Below are 22975 nucleotides of genomic sequence, written 5' to 3'. Positions count from 1 at the left end.
CATTCTGGGACTTATAGTTTTCCATTCCGGATGTGAAAATGAAACCCACAATGATATTTTTTTGATTTAACATGTTGCTCTAACGATGCACGTGGCTTTACTCAACTGTGAGTCACTAGGCATGACCGACTGTGTGCCTGACTGTGTTTTTAATCATTGACTTGGTGTAACCAATTGTGACGATTACAGAGTAACTATGACTGAGTCCAGCCAAGCGATTGTTACTGAATAACTGGGACTGTGTGGGAGTGACTGACTGTGTGACTTATATTGCGTTACTGACTGAATGTGACTAAGTGATGGTGTGACTGCATGAGTGACTGGCATACTAAGTGAGAGAGTGACTGACTGAGTGGCTGGCTGGCTGAGTGAGAGAGTGACTGACTGAGTGGCTGGCATACTGAGTGAGAGAGTGACTGACTGAGTGGCTGGCTGGCTGAGTGAGAGAGTGACTGACTGAGTGGCTGGCATACTGAGTGAGAGAGTGACTGACTGAGTGGCTGGCTGGCTGAGTGAGAGAGTGACTGACTGAGTGGCTGGCTGACTGACTGACTGACTGGCTGGCTGAGTGAGGGAGTGAATAGTTGGTTGAGGGAGTGAGTGGGTTCATGAGTGGCTGTATGGCTGACCCAAGCAGGGGCTATTTCTGACATTGTTTTTTTTCCCCAGCAGATGCAAACAGTGTTGTTGGTGAAAACTGCTAGAGCAGAATTACCTTCTTGGTGTTTACGAACTCTCGAAGCCAGGATGGATAAATAACACTGAACTCTTGGGAGGAAGTAGTCTGCTACTCCAATGCAAATATGCTACCTTTTTTAAGAATGGTATCTCAAATTAGTATTTCTTTTAAAGTGTGTTTTTCTTTTTTTTCTAGGTTATTTTATTTGGATGTTTTATATTGTACTTTTTGACCCCTTCAATTTCATAGAGGGAGTTATCGAGTAGCTGAGTGGCAGAGGTTGTGCGGGTGGGAGTGAGAGTGTGGGTAGAAGATATTGTGTGCGCGTTGTTGGGAGTAATTGTATGTATGGGGGTGTAAGAATGGTAGTGGCAGAAGGGGAGGTAGTTGGGAAGGGGCGAAGAGGGGTTGGAGCAGTTGCGGTAGAAGGAAATTTGGTCACTGGTCATGTGTAATATTAATGTTTGTGCTACTATTTCAGTGTACTGGGATAGAATGGATTTGCATCGGAAGCTGGCCATCGAACAGTGCCTGGAACTGGCCCTTCAGTGGAAAGAGGGGGACCGGAACCACCGAGTGCCTGATCCTGGTGCGGCTACAGCATCAGAAGTAGGCTCCCCTTGAGTAAAATGAAAGATGGTTGACGCCCCTATTCAAAGTAATGCTTTATTTTCTCAGTCAATAGGCCAGTGAAATCTTAGTCTTCTCCTGCCTCATCTCTCACCTCTTCCCCCGGCATTCCTGGGAAGACATCTTGGGGCAATAGACTATATGCCTTGCCTTGGGGCAATCGACTATATGCCTAGGCCTACAGAGATATACGAGTATGTATTGTGCTTAGAAAGCTGTTTCACCAAAGCACGATACTATGTGAATAAATAACCAGTTAGGCAGAAAAGCAGTAAGGAAACAAGATAAAAACAACCAAAAAGAGAGCATATACTTGTGGATGGGGCTTTATTAAATATTGAAATCTGAACAATTTCCAGATCTTGAAATAGTTTTTCAGTTTTGAAAAATCTAATCCTTTTTCATTTCTCATATTCACAGAGGAAAATTCTGCTTGTTACAGACTTCATGGAGAACCCTGTGAAACCAAGGGAGATTGTGATGACGGCAAAAAAAGAAAGACAAGCAACTTGGCACGCTACCTGCTGAAAAAACAGCTGGACCACCAATGTAGCAAAATGGCAGAAAAGGGAAGATTAACATTGGATTGTCATCGACAAGAAGCTATAAAAGGTACATAATACCAACACATGTTGAATATATTTATTTGGAGATTGTACAGTGCTAATTGTCTGCTGCGCTTTCTTTCATCCACGCATGCCTGTGCCAGGCACATCTTCAGAATTATTCCTTTTTGCATTTCAGAATGTATCCGTTAAAGCAACAGAAATGGGCTTTGCAGAACACTCTGCTGTTGAATACCGAAAAGGAGTGACAAACACAATTGGGATCTACTGACGGAAGCAGAAAGCACCCGACTTGTCTTTTTCTACGCAAGTCTGGTCACTATTGAATGCAAAATTCATGTTATTTTTCAAAACATTTAGTTATTGTATTAAAAAATGGTACCTGGGCTGGTTCAGGGGAACTCCCTTGCTGTCTGTACTTGTTCTGGGCCCCCCCAGCCCTCTTGCTCCCTGTGTTGTGGCTGGATCCCCTCCACCCTCTTGCTACCTCGCATGGTTTTGTGCCCTCCCCTCTCTGACTTTCTTGCTCCATGGACCGGTATCTTTTCCCTTTGTGTCCTGGGCTGGGTCTGCGTCTTCCTCTCCTCTGCTCCCTGGGCTAATCAAGGGCCACCCCAACACTTGCTTGATCCCTGGGATGGGTCTGCATCGCCCTCTCCTTTAATCTCTGTGCTGTGTCCCCCGCCTCCACCTTCCTCCCTGGGATGTGATGTGCCCCCCCAGCTCCCTGGTCTGAGTCTGTGCCCCCCCCTTGCTCCATGGGCTGGTTCTAGGTCACCATCTGAGTCCCCTGATCCCTGGACTCGGTCTGGGTCCCCACCGGAATCCCTTGCCCCCGAGCTTGCTTCGGTTCCCCATTTGACTCGCTGGCTTGTTCTGGGTCCCCACCACTTCCTTACTTGCTGGGCTGTGTCTGGGTACCCATCGGGCTCCCTACACTGGTCCAGGTCCTTCCTTCACCCTTGCCCCCCGAGCTTGCTCTGGTTCCCCATTTGACTCGCTGGCTTGTTCTGGGTCCCTACCACTTCCTTACTTGCTGGGCTGTGTCTGGGTACCCATCAGGCTCCCTACACTGGTCCAGGTCCTTCCTTCACCCTTGCCCCCCGAGCTTGCTCTGGTTCCCCATTTGACTCATTGGCTGGTTCTGGGTCCCCACCACTTCCTTGCAAGCTGTGCTGAGTCTGGGTACCTGCTTCACAATTGCTCTGTGAGCTTGGCCCGTACCTGACGTCTTGTTTGCTGGGCTTATCCGGGTTTGACTCACTGGCTGGTATTGTTTTTTTAAAATCCATGCATGTCCACAAATTGTAAAGCACCCAGTTCTGCGATTGCCACAGTCATGCTTGTGTATATGTACACAGTTTCAAGTTGAACCTCATTGTGCCTCTTGTAATAAATGCAATTGAATAAAAAGTAGGTGTTAGTTCTTTGTAAAAACAAAATAGATAATATCCCTTTAGCCTTGTTTGACTTTCGTATCATTTTACCCAAATGACGACTAAGACCCAATGAGTGTAATGCCTGCAGGAGGTTTTTTTCAGGGTTATAGTTAACATCGTTTTGGGATTGTTATAGGATTGTCGTGGATTTGTATAGGATTGTTTGGGGATTGGATTGCTTTTGGATTTTTATAGGATTGTTTGGGGATTGTATTGCTTTAGGGTTTTTACTGGATTTTTTGCAGATTGGAAATCTTGGCTTGCTTAGGGATTGCATTCCACTGAGGATTTCTAATCAACATATTTCGGCTGCATGAAGCCAAAAGGAAGCCAAATGCAATCCACTGAGTACAACGGGATTTTCTGCATTACAGGTTGGTTCGTGAAATGAGGGTGGAGGACTATTTGTAGTTATGTACACTAAATTAGCGAATTTAAGGTTCTCTAGCATAGAGGGCAAAGATGGAAAGTGAGTTTTTCCAGTACACGATCTATGAGTCTAACTAGAGTCATTCTAACCAGTCTTACTCAAAAGGGCTACATCCTGGGGTAATCCCAACCCCTTTTCCTGAATCTTTTGGAACCATCTTGAAATCATTTAAACTCCTCCTGGAGTGGTCTGCAATAATCTTTCACAATTCAAAACCCATCCTAAAGTTATCATGGAACCATCCTGGAGTAATCCCCACCCATCCTGAAGTTGTCATGGCGTCATCCTAGAGTAATCCAAAGTCTTCCCGGAGTAATCCCATCTCATCCCGAAGTTGTCATGGAGTCATCGTAGAGTAATCCAAGATCATCACTGTAAGTAATCCAAACTCATCCTGGAGTAGTTTCTGTGATGACTCTGGAGTCATCATCTTATTAAATATTTTGGCCTGTTCACAGACTTCAGGATGATCTTCCTGAACTATCCATGGATGACTCTAGAATGGAGTCATCGGATGACTCCAGAATGATTCCAGGATGATCTTCCTGAACTATCCATGGATGACTCTAGAATGGAGTCATGGGATGACCCCAGAATGATTCCAGGATGATCTTCCTGAACTATCCATGGATGACTCTAGAATGGAGTCATCGGATGACTCCAGAATGATTCCAGGATGATCTTCCTGAACTATCCATGGATGACTCTAGAATGGAGTCATCGGATGACTTCCTGAACTATCCATGGATGACTCTAGAATGGAGTCATCGGATGACTCCAGAATGATTCCAGGATGATCTTCCTTTTTAACTAGGATGGGGTGTCAGGGCACCCATGGATGCTTGAAGCATGGGCACTACGTGGCCTGGGGGTCTCAGGTCAGCCAGGCCTGTAGGACCGTGATCACAAGGTATGGGCCTGCAGGCCCAGAGTGAGAGATGGACACAGTAAATCCATTCTTGGAGTCTGCCACCATTCTGAGGCACCTGCGTGCAGGGGCGCCTTTTATTAAAATAGTGTCATAACGTACTCATGAGACCTCTTAAAAGGGCCATGTACTTCGGAGGGCCCCACCCCACTCCCCAGGGCCAGTCTGAGCTCTGCTTCCCACCTATTTTAAACACAAACGAGTTTAGTCCAACCCAGGGATCATGATTTGAAGCAGGTGAAGGGCTAAAGAGCCCTGTCCCTCGCGCGATGACCTGCTGACGTGGGGTCCTGTCCCTGGCCGGCGAGGCCCTGTCCCTGCCCCGCGAGGCCCTGCCCCTGGTGGGCGAGGCCCTGTCTGTAAACCCACTGATGGTGGTACAGCGTTATTCCACGTTGCTGTGCATGGTCTGAAGGAAAGACCCTGCACTGGGACTGCTTCCGGCATCCAGCGATTCTTCTGGGTCATTCCGTGTGAAACTTCATATGTCGGAGAAAAGCGCCCCCTGCAGTGACTCTGGATGCACGTGGGTGATCTCCCAGCAGCTTGCGCAGGCCCACACAGTACCCGTGTGCATGGCAAACAGACAGCACGGCCAAGGTCTAATGCAGAGAGTTACCCAGCACTACCAACACGCTAGAACTTGCTGTGACCAGCACTGGGGGTAGCGACACGGTGCAGGTCTCCCGTACGTCCCTCAAGAGTGGCACCCCCTGTAGCTTGCCCTGCCATGAGTGTCCCACCCTGCCATCTGCTGCCACTCCTGCTCAGACTCATAGCAACAGCTGGCTCTCTGACACTGCGACCTAGCGCGACCCTGGCCGGCCATGCTTCACAACCCATTGGCATTTGGAATGCACCTGGAACATGCCATGGAACAGAGGAGTCACTGCCCTGATGGATTGGGCAGGGGCAGGGTAGGCACGCACCCTCAGCCAGTAAGGACCAAGCCATTCACATGGGGTTTCTGTGTCCCTGGAATCGCTAAAACTTTAGCCAAGGTAAAAAAGAACTTTTGGTGGCCTACCTGACGTAAGGACATTGTCCAGGATGTTCAGGCCTGCAGCGTCTGTGCACAAAATAAATCACAGAAACAGAAACCATCGGGTCTCCTACAACCACTGGACATCCCTCCCACTCCATGGCACACTCTTTCCCTCGACTTTATCACTGATCTGCCACTGAGTCAAGGCTTTAACACCATTCTTGTAATCATGGATTTGTTCTCAAAGATGGCACATTTTATTCCTCTCAAGGGCTTCCCGGACGCATCCACCCTAGCAGAAGTATTTCTGGAAAACATTGTCAAGCTGCATGGCTTTCCATCAGTTCTGGTCGCCGATCGAGGCAGCCAATTTGTATCCAATTTTTGGAGAAAATGTTGCGCAATGTCACAGATTGACGTCCGGCTATCCACCAGTCATCACCCCCAGACAGACGGCCAAACCGAGAGGACCAACCAGACCCTCGAGCAGTATTTACAGTGCATGCTGCCCCATGAATTGAGAGATTGGAAGGACTTACTGTGGATAGCCGAGTACACATATAACAACTCCGTAGATTCTAGCACGGGCCAAACACCTTTTTACACCTTGTATGGCAGACATCCACGTACATCAGAACTTGACCTTCCTGCCAGCTTGGAAAATGTGTGCAGTAAAGACTCTTCATACAACCATCACTCAGGTGTTCAGAAAGGCGAAGGAACATCTTATTCATGCTAAAGAAAAACAAAAGCACTTCGCCGACCAGCATCGGAAAAGGCCCCAGACTATCAAATAGGAGACAGCCGCCAAATACGTACCCATCAAAGGGACCCGGACCTTCCATCCTCGATATTTGGGACCCTATACCATCAAGGCAATTATCAATCCAGCAGCCGTCAAATTAGATTTACCACCTAATCTACAAATCCATCCGTTATTCCATGTGTCCCTCTTAAAACCAATGCAACCCGGCACACGAATCAAGACACCACCTCAACCTATACTAATAGATGGAGAACCAGAATTCAAAGTCAAGGGCATCGTGGACTCTAAGTACTCTAGAGCCAAGTTGTACTATCTCATCGACTGGAAGGGGTTTGGGCCTCAAGATAGATCCTGGGAACCCAGTGAGAACATCCATGCACCATGTCTGATCAAGAAGTTTCATCAGAACTTCCCAACTAAACCTGGACCAGGCAGGAGACACACCTTGGGAGGGGCCTTGGGGGGGAGTGCTGTCATGACCCTCAGCCCTGACCCCCACTGGCAAGCCCATTGGCCAAGTGGAATCAGGGCTTGGATCACTAATAAGGCTTGGAATCCACTTCTGAGGCCCTCTTGGGGCCAGTCCTGGCGCCTTTGGTGCCAGGCTCATAAGTAAGGAAAGACATCTGCTTGAGGAACTACTTTATTTAGGCTTTCAGCCAACATGAAGGCATCCACATAGCTTGATTCCTAGAACCAAGCTATGCGGTCTAGTGTTTTGGGTGTGGTGGCCTAGGGACTACTTTACCTGGACTACTTTACAGTGGCTATTTAAACCACACCCGAACAAGACAACACGCTTCGTGTTACTTTGCTTCTAGCAACGTGACGCTCACCGTGTCCAGCTTTCTCACGAGGCTGGTGAATTCCGGACCTGCAGAAAAACCAAGAACATCGTTAGCAGCAGAATCTTACCTGCATTCATCATCCTTCACTGCTCGCAGCTCCTGGGCAGCTCTGTTGGTGGAGTTCACCGCCCGGATCGAAGGACCTGAGAAAAGGAGAAAGACATCATTAAGGGCGTAGTGGAGACATTACAACCACAAACCGCTTAAAGACTCACCTGGTTGGTTGCTTTTCGGCCGGCATAGCTCCGGAACTCCATCTGCGCTGGGAACTTACTGCGACCTATGAAAAGAGAAAAGCACAGGTCAGTGAGGACAAGACATCGCTGCGCTACGAAAAGCGCCTCCTTACCGCATCATAGCGCTATAGCACGCCATCATCTCCCGGTGAGAACCAGCATATCCAGTTCTCCAAGCGGACACTCAGCGCTCCTAGGGAGATAAAAAAAGAGACATTTAGAACAGAGAAAAGGCATGCAAGAATTACGACGCCATCAATTGCAATAAGACCTACCTGAAAGACACTACAAGGGCAGCAGTCAGTGAATTAACTGGACCGCCCGTGCCCACCAAAGACAACCCGCCCTTGCCCAGAGAGCAGGACGGAGAGCCCACCGATTCCGACAACCAGGTGAGAAGAGAACCTGGAGGGGATGGAAACACAAGGGAGGTGGGGGAAAAATTACCTTGGTCGCCCAGTCCTAATATAGTCTTCATTTCCAGGCGGAATCCCATCAACACTGAGACCACACCAGGGAATCATTGGGAAGGGCACCAACGACCAACTGGCTGGGTGGCGTCAACGTGGATACCAGGTGAGCGTAACAGTCACCTCTAATGAGATGACCATCTACTGGAAAAAGATCAATGGACACTCCAGAATAGAGGGATCAGACAAAATCGGAAATTACTTGGCTGACCAGTTGGCCAAAACCGGAGCCATCCACAGGGATCTCATAGAGATTGAGTCCCTGTGTCGGGAAATCCAGGTTGCTGCTGTCACCAGGTCCCAAACACTTGCCCAAAATGAACTTTCAACTGCCCAGTGGAGTAAGGAAACCCCAGATGCTGATTAGATTACGGCACAAAAAGGGGATCCGATTATTGGGAAATGTTATCAACACATTCAAGACCCTGTGAATTTTCCTCTGACCGAAACCGATTACAGCGGGAAAGAGGATCTCCGGGTGTTGATGAAGTTTTCCAAGAAGGGTTGTTGCTACGGAGAGCCATCTCTGGATGTGACCAGTGGGTGATACCAACTCATTCCAAAGCCTGATGTTAAATCACACCCATGACCCAGCCACAGCCAGTCATAAGGGGTTCCATACAACCTTGGCTATCTTGCGAGAGGTCGCTTACTGGCCACACATGGATCAGAACCTTGACCAATTATTGAAGGGGTTTCTTGAGTGTGCGCAATTTCAGCCAAGTTCCCTCACACACAGAGCTCCTCTACAGAAGAGGGGGATGACACTGCCTCGTTCAGATTTGCAAGTAGATTTAATTGGGCCCATGATTCACTCCTCCAGAGGAAACAAGTATATGTTAACCATGACATGCTTGTTTACCAAGTGGGTGGAATGTCTCTCGGCCTCAAATTGCAAGGCAGAAACAGCAGCTGCCCAGATGATCAACCACATCTTCTCGCGTTTCGGCCTTCCCCAAAGTATTGAGTCGGACCGAGGAAGTCATTTCACCAGCGAGTAGATGACAAAGATGTGGGAGATACCCACATTGCCTGCCACCCAGCTTCGAGTGGGGGAGTTAAGCTGTACAATAAAATGATTGTGGGCATCCTAAAGAAGTCTGTGGCGTACTCTGAGTCTAGTTGGGACATCCGATTACCGCTTGCCCAGATGGCCATCAGGTCTACCTCATCTTCTGCGACAGAAATGTCTCTATTCGAGCTCATGACTGGACGAAAAAGGGTGCTACCTCAGCATCTGCTCAACAGAACTCAAGAGCAGACCCTGATCAATACGTCCACGATGCATGAATACATTGAGAAAAACACCATCAGCATGCTTTTGCGTATGCTCAAAGAAATCTGGAAAAGTCGGCAGAGGGGATCAAAACCCACTATGATTTAAAGACCAGTAAGAATGAGTATCAAATAGGAGACGGGGTCTACTTGTACAATTTTCAAACAAACCAGACCAAAGAGCGGAAGTTCCTCCCCTCCTGGCGTGGTACCTTTGAATATGTAGATCAAATCTCACCTGTTACCTATAAGATCTGCATCCCTAAAGGAGAACTAACAGAAGAGAAATGAGTGCACATCAATCAGTTGAACTGTTGTCATCCCAGGCAGAACTTGTGACTGATTGCAGAACCCAGTGAGGGTAGAGCCCAGGAACCATCCAAAGATTAAAAGTAAAGAATTGGAACTTGGATGAAGAAAATCATACATTTGCAGGGAGTAGAACAATTACTCTTATTTTGAAATGATGATGAAGGATTGAAATGTAAGAGAAAAATGTTTTTATTGTATATATGGTATGTATCTCTTGTTCTTTTGTTGTCAGTTTTCACGTCCCTACCTGTGAAAATGGTATTGTATGAAATATTTAATCTCTTCTTTCTTCTTGGCAGATACATTACATCCTTGCCTCTTCAGGCCAGAGGGGAGCCGCAGTATTGGGAGAGGCCCAGGAAAAAAAAGCCTAATGAAAAAATAAAAATCCGAAAGGAGTGGAGGACCGACCAGTGCACCACTTCATCAGGTCCAAGAAAAGAGCAGACGTGCTCTGAAGGAGAGTCCTGGAACAAACCCAGGAGTAGTCATGCTCCCAAAGAGATTCCTGGGCAAAGTGAAATGGACACCCCACTCTCTCCTAGCACTTCTCTCTGCATAAACTCATCAAAGAGCTAATAGGGGGGATTATGTCAGGTGAAATAGACCCAGATGCCATAATAAAGGCCGCAGTCAGTTAAGAGGGCTCCCCAAAAAAGGAAAGGCCTGTCCTGAACTAATGTGAAATGAGGCCCTGCACTTTCAAAGCGAAAAGGAGTGAAATTGCACCTCAAAATATAAAGATATGTAAAGACACCAACAGCCTGGCATAAGGGAAAGACACATGGCAAGATTTGCCAAATTATTGGAGAGCTGAAGTAGCATCCTCAGAAACAGCAGTGCCCAGAATATTAAATGAAAATGCCAAAGATGTGCCTTAAGCCTTTTCAGCGGAATGAAGCATTTTTACTCTGAAAGAAATGAATGCATTTAAAATCCATTTTTCCCTTTAAAATAAAATAATGCTCATCAAAATGTGTGCACGATTTTTAAAACACTGTAAAAGCAAGAGGAAATATCGAGGCTGAGTACTACAAAAGGAAATACACCAAACACAGGCTTATAAAGATTCACATATCTTTATTACTACTGCGCAGTTTACAAAGAAACAAATCAGATAGCTATCTGGCCCTCAGTACATCACAGGGAATATCAGCCCTTCAGTTTGAGAAGTGAGAGGTTCTGGACATCTGGACATTCACGCATTTATACAATTTTTAGTAACAATGTTCAGCCCCTCTGCAAGTTAATAATCCATGGTCTAGAGTTCGTGCCAAGTTCACTTATGGCTCATACAACAATATGCACACGGATTACATTCGGTTTACATACAAACAAGTCACATTGGCAACAGTGTATTCTCAGGTTTAGCAGTAAGCCTTAGCACAAATCCCTTCACAATGCAGTTCAGCCAGTGTCCACGTTCGATATTTGCATTACATTGTTTCAATGTCTGTTTGCGGATGAGGCTTGTTGGTGCAGACAATCCTAGGACCACAAGTCAGACATGGGACAAGGTCTCTTTACTCAGTCTAAACATTCGGCCCCCGGACAGCCTAAACATTAAGTAAGGTGAAAGGTTCGGGAAGGCTTGGTTACAAGTTGGAAACACATTCCACCATTTTAGAACATAGAGCTACATTTGAACAGAAATCAAAATGGCGGATGATGCCAAAATGGCGGCGAAGTCAATCTAAAATTGGAACATTTGAAACGCGGTTTTCTTCGCAGAGCGACTGCGCTTAGGCCAATATACATTAGAAAGGAGGCACAATATGATTTCCCGTTTAACAACATGAACTTGGTTTCTGTCATGCTGTGATACTGAACTGTCTTTAAATGGCTGCAGTAAAATGAAGGCCTGTTCACGGCTGAAAGCAACACAATGGGCCTCATTATAAGTTTGGCGGTACGGTTATCACCGTACCGCCAAACTATGAGTTGTACTCGCGGGTGCCTGACAGCCCTCAAGGTCTGACCTGGCAGGCAGTGTGGCACCCGCGAGCACACCTTGCGGATGCACCGGCACCGTTATTAGCAGTGCCGGTGCATCCATGCTCCTCATTCCCATTCAGCCTAAGAAATCTCCCACGGTTTCAGCCAGATCCAATGGCTGTGGATTGCTGGACGTTTGTTCTTCAAGCATCACCTTAACATCCGAGAAATTCCTAATGCTGCCTTTCCCTCAGGAGAACTTTTGTCCACTAAAATGTCCATATCTGCCACTGCCTCCTTAACATTACACTTCATCTACAGGTCGCCAGGCCCCATCTCCTCATTTGACAAGGACATAGCCTTGTTACTAGCCACAGACCTAAAACCTACATCTAAAGTCCTCATCCTTGGAGACTTCAACCTAGGACTGAATGACAGCACTGACACCCAAGCCACAACCTTAGCCAATACTATTGAAACTCAAGGCTTCACCTTGTGCTCCACAGAACAAACACATATGAAAGGTCACACACTAGACTGGCTCACAGACCATAACTGCACTACACAGATTTCCAGCAAAAATCCATGTCTTTTGTCCGACCATAACACCATACTATTCCCAACTAACATTAACACACAAGTTTGCTCCTCCACACCTATTACACCTGCAACCCAATCTCGTAACTACTGTAACAGTACACCAGACAACATAATACCTCTGCTCATACCGCTCATTACTCACAATGAGAACACTGTTGACCCTTACACCTTGGTAGACACCTATAGCTAACCCATGAAGGCTGAAAGTGACATAGTGGAACCCTTGGGCAACTGCAAAGCTAAACCAAAATCCCACTTCAACCATTGGTTCACCAAAGAACTCAAAGACCTACGAAACAAAAAAAGAAATGTAGAAAGCAATTGGAGAAAAAAAACCTCAAGCACTAATAAACAACAATTCACCATGCTAGCCTGTAAATATAGAGAAGCCACCCATTGAGCAAAGAGTAACGCATACAACCTGCGTACAGAGAATGCCAATTCAGGCTCAAAAGAGCTTTTCTCAGTCCTAAGAGAATTAGAATCACCCTCACAGCCCCCAGACATTGGCATCAAGGATAAAGCTTGGTGCGAAAATATTCGATGGACAAAATGTCATCCCTACAACTCAAAATCAACCAAAAAATTAAACTCACCACCCCCGCTCAAACTACGACAGAAAAAAACCCCACTTAAACCCTGCCCTAAATTTGAATTTGCACCCATTACTGTAGAGGTGACCACTAAAATCATAAAAGGCCTTAAACCATTGTGCTGTTAAGGAGACATCTGTCCTGCCACGCTAATCAAAGCTTGCGCAGACCACCTGGCACCTTTCATCACCTCACTCATAAACAATTAATTTGCCACAAATAAAGTACCAGATCATTTGAAGGAAGCATGTGTACTTCCACTTCTGAAAAAAAACCCTTGCTAGACCCTAACATACCAGCAAACTACAGGCCTATTATGACGGGCCCTTCCTCCGAAAAATACTAGACAGGGTGGCATATGTACAAATCCCAAACTACCTTGAAACACATAACCTGTTGAGCCTTCGGCAATCAGGCTTCCGCCCAGGCCACGGCACGGAAACGGCCCTGGTAGATCTAAAAGCCCAAATGGATCAGATTAGAGACTTAGGCGGCCTACCCATCCTGCTTCTCTTGGACCTCTCGGTGGCATTCCATTTATTAAATCACAACATTTTATGCCGCCACCTAGCTAGTGATGCCCATTTCTCAACCAACGCTATAATCTCAATCGAATCGTTTCTTTCGAACCGCTCGGTGAGTTTTCTCATCTACGGCGGCGGCTTGCCCTACGCCGGTCACGTGCGGAGTGCCTCAGGAATCTTGCGTATCCCCACAATGTACAATGCATTTACTAAACTGCTCTTCGTTAAACCTAACAACTGGTGTCCCATATACAAACTATGCTGACGACACCAACATTCTAATCCCCATCTCGGGAGACTGCGACACCGACTCTAAAGCATTAAATGCTATCTGCCTCACGATTCAAGCATGGGTGTCCCAAAACGGACTCTGTCTTATTGACGATAAGACAGAGATTCTGATCATAGGTAACACATGGAAACTGAAGGTCCTCCCGTCTTCCTACTAAACTTTCGACATACACGGAAACTGCATCACGGTAGCCAAAGAAGTCAAGACACTGGGGTCTACCTTGACTTATCATTGACCCTCTCCCGACAAGTCAACGCTATCACCTCAGCATCATCCTACACCGCGAAACTCATTACGGCATGCAGACAATATCTTTCTGTTGACAACCGTATTACTTTGGCAAGAGCATTAATCCTCTCTTGGATAGACTACTGTAACGCTATCTTTGCAGGCTCCTCTTCTAAAAACATTAAGACACTCTAGATTGCTCAGAACAATGCAATAAGAGCAGCACTCAACATCGCTAAGTCAGAACACATAACCACCTTCAGACGAACCATTCACTGGCTACCAGTTAGAGACCGCATCAAATTCAAAGTATTATCGCTCACCCACAAATGCCTCTCTAACACTGCTCCCCGTTACTTGTCAAACTTGATCTCCAAAACCCAACCAGTAAGACCCACACGCTCAGCAGAGGCATTAGGGGCACATGGATGCAGAGGCATTAGGGGCACATGGATGCAGAGGCATTACAGGGCACATGGATGCAGAAGCATTACGGGCACATGGATGCAGAGGGATTACAGGGCACATTGATGCAGAGGCATTACGGGGCACATGGATACAGATGCATTGCAGGACACATGAATTCAGAGGCATTACGGGGCACATGGATGCAGAGGGATTACGGGGCACATGGATGCAGAGGCATTACGGGGCACATGGATGTAGAGAGATTACGGGGCACATGGGTGCAGAGGCATTACGGGGCACATGGATGCAGAGGCATTACGGGGCACATGGATGCAGAGGCATTAGGGGGCACATGGATGCAGAGGCATTACGGGGCACATGGATGCAGAGGCATTACGGGCACATGGATGCAGTGGCATTGCGGGATACATGAATGCAGAGGCATTACAGGGCACATGGATGCAGAGGCATTACGGGGCACATGGATGCAGAGGGATTACGGGGCACATGGATGCAGAGGCATTATGGGGCACATGGATGCAGAGGGATTACGGGGCACATGGATGCAGAGGCATTACGGGGCACATGGATGTAGAGAGATTACGGGGCACATGGATGCAGAGGCATTACGGGGCACATGGATGCAGAGGCATTACGGGGCACATGGATGCAGAGGGATTACGGGGCACATGGATGCAGAGGCATTATGGGGCACATGGATGCAGAGGGATTACGGGGCACATGGATGCAGAGGCATTACGGGGCACATGGATGTAGAGAGATTACGGGGCACATGGATGCAGAGGCATTATGGGGCACATGGATGCAGAGGGATTACGGGGCACATGGATGCAGAGGCATTACGGGGCACATGGATGTAGAGAGATTACGGGGCACATGGGTGCAGAGGCATTACGGAGCACATGGATGCAGAGGCATTACGGGCACATGGATGCAGTGGTATTGCGGGACACATGAATGCAGAGGCATTACAGGGCACATGGATGCAGAGGCATTGCAGGACACATGAATTCAGAGGCATTATGGGGCACATGGATGCAGAGGGATTACGGGGGACATGGATGCAGAGGCCTTACAGGGCACATGGATGCAGAGTCATTACGGGGCTGTTAGGGAGAATTCTCCAAATGTGCTAATTTCCCTTACCTTTTGAGACCCCGAGCAACTTTTTTCCCCACTCTTCCATGTATTTTGATGTGTGTTTTACTTTTGTGTTCTTTGGTTATGGAGTTTTAAAACAACTCCAATGGCATATTTTTTTTCTGTGTGTCACGCAGCACCTTCAGTGCAATGACACAGGGATGTCTTTCAGACTTCCCAAGGTTTAAATACCTTCTCTGGGACTGACTACTGTCTCCCAGAGCATGTAAAGTTAAATTGACTTTACCAGTCTCTTTAAATGTACTGACCCAGCACACACTATCTTCCTATAGAGTGCTGGAGGCGTTGCCCAGCTTCCCTTGAGTCAAAACACTCATGTAACATTAAAATGTTACCCTTTCCTACTTTAAATGGCTGGTGGCAGTGGTTTAGATCAAACTACCATGATACCGCTAAGAACTGTAGCTAAAAATCGGGTCAGCTATGTTTTTCAATATGGTGCCCAAGACCTATCTGTAAAAACAGGCTCTGGTCATCTTTTTTTGCCATTTCTTTTAGGAAAGGAGCTTCTTGTGTTTAACTCTGCGCGCCAAACAGGTTTGATCCCTTTGTTCATTGGCCTTTGGCGGGCTTCAGTGCTGAACCCCTCCTCTGGCACCAGTGTGTCTGGGGTGGACAGGATGTGAGGGTGGTGCCCCAAACTCCCTGTGCTTAATCTCCTAGGAGACCTGAATGCACTCTGGCGTGATTGGCCGGCTGGCTGTCCTGCAAGGACAGTCACCCTGCTGTGTGCGTGACAGCCAGGTTGGAATTAATGGGGGAAAACTGTTCAAAAGCAGGTCTCTGGGACTTGGAAAGCAGAGTCGACCACTGGAACAAAAGAACCGAAGAGGAGAGGAAGGAAGAGGACTGCTGCAACTCCTGGACGACGGGTGAAGCTCTGCTGCAGGTCTGAATTGCCCGAAACTCCGACGACAGAGAAGCCCTTCAAGGTTAACTTCTTCCCTTGAGTTTGCTGGGAACAACCAACCCGCAAGCCACCTGGACACAGTCCCCATCTGGTTGAATTTTCATCAGAGTGCTGTTGAAAAACAAGATAGCCAGAGGGAAGGAAACCAGCTTGTGGACTTTAAGGCACTCACACCTTAAACCAACGTCTTGCTACAGCCTTTGGCCTTTTCCCTGGGCAGTGCAGGAACCTCCCGACATCCTCCTTCGTGTCCCCACGACTGAAGCTTAGAGAGATCTGCTCGAACTGCCAGGAACAACTACCTCAGCTACAGCTTTCCTCATTGACAAGGTACTGTGCAAACGAGGTCCGGAACTCTTTTCGGCCTTTGAGAAAGTGCGTGAAAGTTTCCTCAACTACGAAGGCTTGTCCTACCCTTAACATTCGTCAAACTTATCGCCTAGCCAAATCCTTTAAAAATGTGTGGCAAAGACTTAACCGTTATGTACCAGAACTGTGCTATCCTTTACAAAAGACACTGAACCATTGACTTTGGCCCAGGCCTATTGAGAAGAATTGCTGGTTGTATTTAACTGAAACCCTTTGCCATGCCTAATAATGTATTTGGGCTGCCTATTCCTATAACCTTGTCTTTTCCCTCCTTTAGTAAGTATCTGAAGTGCCATTTTGCCTCCACTTCATTTTGGAGCTAAACTTGTTCAGTTACTTACCGGTTGGATTTGTGTGGTGTATTAGTGTGTGATATTGAGCTGCTTATGCTAGTGTAATGTTTTATAACTGACTGAGTAAATAAATGTATATTCTTTTACCAAGAAACCTTGAGTAAGTGTTTATTTGAATCACTGTATGTTTTTGTCCTTTGAGTAACTTGTTCTACTGCTCACTTTAAACTCTTGAGATAAGCCTGGCTGCTCAGCCATCGCTACCACTTTACTGTGCAGTACAGGCTTGTACCAAAGGTGAAATTGTGGTTACACCTGTAGTCCTAATTGTCTGTAGTGTTCCCAAAGGGTACTGCAGGTGATTCTGCCTAACAGGGCCACATGGATGCAGAGGCATTACGGGGCACATGAATGCAGAGGCATTAGGGGGTACATGGATGCAGAGGCATTAGCGGGCACATGGATGCAGAGGCATTACGGGGTACATGGATGCAGAGGCATTAGCGGGCACATGGATGCAGAGGCATTACGGGGCACATGGATGCAGAGGCGTTAGGGGGTACATGGATGCAGAGGCATTAGCGGGCACATGGATGCAGAGGCATTACGGGGCACATGAATGCAGAGGCATTACGGGGCACATGGATGCAGAGGCATTAGGGGGTACATGGATGCAGAGGCATTAGCGGGCACATGGATGCAGAGGCATTACGGGGCACATGAATGCAGAGGCATTACGGGGCACATGAATGCAGAGGCATTACAGGGCACATGAATGCAGAGGCATTACGGGCACATGGATGCAGAGGCATTAGGGGGTACATGGATGCAGAGGCATTAGCGGGCACATGGATGCAGAGGCATTACGGGGCACATGGATGCAGAGGCATTACGGGGTACATGGATGCAGAGGCATTAGCGGGCACATGGATGCAGAGGCATTACGGGGTGCCACTATTGAATCCTGCAATAGGGATCGCCTATGAGAGTCTGGAGGCGCTCACCCTCTGAAACAATACATTTGGGAACTGCAGAAACGTCACGCTTAACAGAATGTCTGAAGATGAGCTTTGTGGCAGTAGAACCCTCACCCAAGGAGACCCCATTATTTTGTTCTTATAACCATTTCAAGGTACTATGGGCTATTGCATTGGCACTTTCTATGAGCATTCATTTAATAATCAGTGTTTCTGCCAGTCAGACTGTCGCTGTCATACCACCGAGCTTTGGCACCAAAGCCTAGGCGGGGGCTCTGCTCGGGCTAGGCCATAAGCAGTCTTCAAGCCTTAAAATACAGCAGAGGTCTGTCATTGTATTTAGGGGAATTCCTTTTCCACCTGGGTGGATGTAACGGTTTATTGAGAAGCCACCCTCAACACAGGAAGTCTCTTCCTCCCCCACTCAATTGTTTAACAGATTCTTTTTATAGCCCTATCACATCATGCCCCTTAGATCCCTCGCCCCTGAGCTAACATTGAACCAAGAACCAGGCCGGTGTACGGGAAATGTTTACGGGGTGTACGGGAAATATATGGGTATTTATTTAAATTCAAAGTAATTGAAATTAGCATGAAAATGTCAAAAACACCACTTAATCCGTGGCACACACAATCAACTTCTCTCAACACAAATAAATCACAAAAGTGATCTAAAAAGAACATAGACACAAATCTTTCTGTAAATTTCACTTCACAAAATAATTACACTAGATCAATAAAGAAGGCTGTTATGTAATGTTGTGAGATTTTGATTTTCATGCAGGCTTAAAAGGCTAGCAGTAGGATTTCAAGATTGGTAAAATATATATATGGCAATTATAATTTTTCCCACACTTTTGGTTTAAAATAAACACAGGGTGATTTCTCGCTTTGTTTTTCAGACCCCCCCTTGCTATGGTCTAGGTTGGGAAGTCAGACAGAAAAACAGGAATGCTTTGGGGAATTTTGGATTTCAGACCCCTCTTACTGAAAGGCCTGTGTTGGGGACACTGGACAAAAAGGGTTGGCCTGATTTAAAAACAAAGACACCCCTCTTCGTTAAAGAAGTTGGGGTCAGCTTGTCAACAAGGATTAACTAATTAAATTATAGGCTATAGTTTTCAGCGCACACTGGGAAGTGAGCTTTGTTAATTTCAAATTTTAACAAAATTCACCTCGTAGTGTTCTGCCAAATGGGGAATGAATTAAATTAATATTTTTGGTTACATAGGCTAAGGATCAACATAGTTTCTCCCCCCCCACTATAAAGTGAAAGTATTCAAGGCAGACAGACTCTCCCCACCTTTTGGTTTTCCAGGGCTTAGTTCTACTTACATAGCAAACCTCTCCTTAAGGTTCATGAAAGCCAGCTGCATTTTAGGACACACTGGAAAGATAGGCCAGGGTCTGGTCACACGACTCTCAAAGATGGCCTCCTGCCCTCCACCACAGGACCCAGTCAGGTTTGAGACCTTCCTAGAAATAGACAGCTCTACCCAGATGCACTCTCAGCAATCGCCTCTGGTGTCTCGTTACAGGTGTCAGATGGTAAGCTAAGCAACCTTCCTGGCTTTCTCCTTTTTCTTTCTCTCTGGTTTATGTGTGGCCTGTCCTAGTGCAGTCCCCCTTACATAGCAGAAATGACATCATAAATGTTACAATCTTTGGGAAGTACCCTGCAATAATCCCTGCCACTAAGATTGGACAGTTACCTTCTCTCTCTCTGCCCCAAGCCAGGATTGGTTTAGGGGTTTGGAGCACCATATATCTATTCCAATTTGTCATCATCCTTTTGTTCTCCTTTTAACTTTTTGGCAAAAACTAGTTATGTATCACAACATCATAATTTTACTAGCAACTGCCATACTAAACTTATTTTCTGTTTTAGCTGATCATGGGCAATTAAATAAGCCGACCGCCAAATCCGTACGATGTAGTATGGCCATGTGGCACATTTTTGTCGTTTCCATAAAAAGCGCAATAGTTATGAAGATGTACATTATTAAGCATATCCCTAATTTAATTTTCCACCTTTTCACCACTCTCATATTTAGAACATGTTCCGATCAACCAGAAACTAAGTCTAACTGGCCATTACAGTTCCCAGAGGCACAGGTAGATTAAGTTCATATCCCCAAACTCGCCTGGAAATTACATAAAAAATTGTATAAAAATTAAATCAATCCACAGTATGGTTGCTGTGAAAAAAATGCCTAAATGATGATAGTCTTAAATTAATTGGGAGTGTTCCTGTTCAGCAAATGGGAAGTTTGCTTCATCCAGCACAGCCATCTGTCTCCCTGGGCCAACCTGTGACATAAGGATTTTTTATGCGTGTCTTTGAAGTTGGTAGTGTGCTTTTTGAAGTGAGTGCCACAAGTCTTCACACCTTTTAGTCATGCCCCAGCCAAGGATGACTTTCCCTTGAAGCCCCTTCTTCCAGAGCCAGCAAGGCTAGAGGACAATGGGCTTTTAACACCTTCAGCAGCAAAATTCTATTGCGGGGGTAATTAGATGGGAGATGTGACATCCCACTGCAAGTGGGAGTTTTCCTTGTGATGTTTTGGCCTCAGCCAGAAATAGGTTTTTCCTGAAGACAATGGACCCGATATCTGGAATCAGGTGCAGAAAAGGTTAATTGGATTCCCAGAGGCATCGGTAGCCCTCGCGCAAGTAACAGCATGCTGCGCGAGTAACGCCCACAACACGCCCCCACGCACAGTGAAAAGCAAGTGAAATGCCTAACACGACGCAAGCCTCCGTGCCATCCCTGGGCCAGCACACAGCCCCCCAGCTAAATCGCGCTGAAACCTGCCGCAACACCTGCCTGCACCCCATAGAAAACATGTGCCGTCCCACGCAAAGCCAGCCCTACACCAGCCTAATCACATGACAACACATCACAATCCCTAGCCGCACCCCAGACTAATCACGCAATAGCACCTCACGATCCCTGCCCTCACCCCCAGTGTAATCGCATGAAAACACCCCACAATCCCTGGCCTCACCCCATCGAAAATGCATGTCCTCCCATGCAAGGGCAGCCCCTACACCAGCCAAATCATGCACCCAGACCTCTCAATCCCCGGCCGCACCCCAGCCAAATTGTGCATCTGCAGCTCATAATCTGTGGCAGGTAGCCCTATCCAGATGGGACACCCCAACAACAACTCCCATCACATATGACCCACCCTGCTGGCAGCCCCCTCCAGAAAAGATACCCCAGCCCCTATTACCCATGACCCCACCCTGCAGGCAGCCCCCTTCAGACAGGACACCTCCACCCCAGCCCCCATCACCCGTGCCCCCACCCTGCTGGCAGCCCCCTCCAGAAGGGATGCCCCAGCCCCCATCACCCATGACCCCACCCTGCAGGCAGCCCTGTCCAGATGTGACATCCCCACCCCAGCCCTCATCACCCGTGATGTCACCCTGCAGGCAGCCCCCTTCAGGAGGGATACCCCAGCCTCCATCACCTGTGACCCCACCCTGCAGGAAGCCCCCTCCTGACGGGACACCCCCACCCCAGTCCCCATCCCCTGTGACCCCACCTTGCCGGCAGCCCCCTCCAGAAGGGATACCACAGCCCCCAACACCTGTGACCCCACTCTGCAGGCAGCCCCCTCCAGACAGGACACCCCCACCCCATCACTCCACCCTGCAGGCAGCCCCCAGCACATGGGACACCCCCACCCCAGTCCCCACCACCCATGACCCCACCCTGCAGGCAGCCCCCTTCAGACAAGACACCCCACCCCAGACCCCATCACCCGTGACCCCACCCTACAGGCAGCCCCCACACCATGGGACACCCCCACCCAACCACCATCACTCGTGACCACACCCTGCAGGCAGCCCCCGCAAGACGGGACACCTGCACCCCATCACCCATGACTCCACCCTGCAAGCAGCCCCCTCAAGATGGGACAGCCCCACCCCAGCCCCCATCACCCGTGACCCCACCCTGCAGGCAGCCCCCTCCAGACGGGACATCACCTGCATGATGTACCCTGACCTAGTGACACATCATCACTCTATTGTGTGTTGTGCACCTTGACTGCCGTGTTGTGACACCATCCACAATATCCATTGGAACATGTATCCTGCTAACAAAAATTAATGCATTCACCCGGCCCACATCCATGGGTGTGGCAGCTGATCAAACACAATAGCTTTCCGCAACCATCTCCCAACATACACATGTAACAAGTGAAAGTTAAAGTGAAGGCCTGTTGGCCATGTGACAATGTCATAGCATCAATTCACATGGATATATTGTTCTACAAAGACACAATCGAAACCACCTCAATGTGTGGCACATGAACAAACACTGGCCCGGTGTCTCACAGCCTGAGCCGCAATGAGCTGCTGTTACTAGAAGAGAATCCTTAATAAACACATCACTGGTTCGGCCATGTGTGAAGGACATGGCAATCAGACAGTGCACCAAGCACTGACACAGCTACATTGGGCAGGCAATGGGTCTCATTACACGGACGGCGGTAAGGGTTAACGGTCACCGTTAATGGTACCGGTGACCGTTAACCCTTACCGCCTTACTACAAGGTCCCTTTGTGGGTTGGAGAATTTAACGACTGCTTTTTGCAGGTGTTAAAAACCAACCCGCAAAGGGACCAGGGAGCTAATTACGGTACCGCAATTTGCGGTGCCGTAATTAGCACCTTCCCCATTCCCATTATGCCCTATGGGGAAAAAATGGGAATGGGGAAGGGCAATGGTGGAAGGGGGAATTACAGCCCCGCCAACCTTGGAATGGGGCGGTAATTCCCCTTTCCACCAAGGCGGTGCCGGTATTTTACCGGCATGGACCAAGGTGCTAATAGCGCCATGGCCCACCGCCGTCCGTGTAATGAGGCCCATTGTGTAAATACAAAGAAATCCCAATATTGCATCCCAGTGCAAGACAAGACCAACACCAGAGATAAGGACAACAGATGGTGATGAAGGGGAAAGCACTACATGTGTGTCACACTGCACCAAGCAAATCATGTGCCAATATCATGAACATGTAACACTCCTACAGTCACCCCTCTCCCGCCTCCCCGACCTCCCCCACAAACACAGTGAGGGCTAATACAC

General features: G+C 47.7%; 1 long non-coding RNA gene across 1 annotated transcript; it reads left to right on the top strand.

The window, feature by feature from the left end:
* The first annotated feature begins 316 nt into the window (after positions 1 to 316).
* On the top strand, positions 317 to 10527 carry LOC138580082 (uncharacterized). Its single transcript, XR_011304171.1, has 4 exons — positions 317 to 824; positions 1161 to 1288; positions 1730 to 1921; positions 2054 to 10527. It is a non-coding gene; the product is annotated as an uncharacterized lncRNA (long non-coding RNA).
* The last annotated feature ends 12448 nt before the right edge of the window (positions 10528 to 22975 follow it).

The sequence above is a fragment of the Ambystoma mexicanum genome, chromosome 3p (genome assembly GCF_040938575.1).
Source record: "Ambystoma mexicanum isolate Mex_15411 chromosome 3p, UKY_AmexF1_1, whole genome shotgun sequence".
Classification (NCBI taxonomy): Eukaryota; Metazoa; Chordata; class Amphibia; order Caudata; family Ambystomatidae; genus Ambystoma; species Ambystoma mexicanum.
The sequence above is the reverse complement of the archived record's forward strand: the minus strand, read 5'-3'. Positions and strand labels throughout refer to the sequence as shown.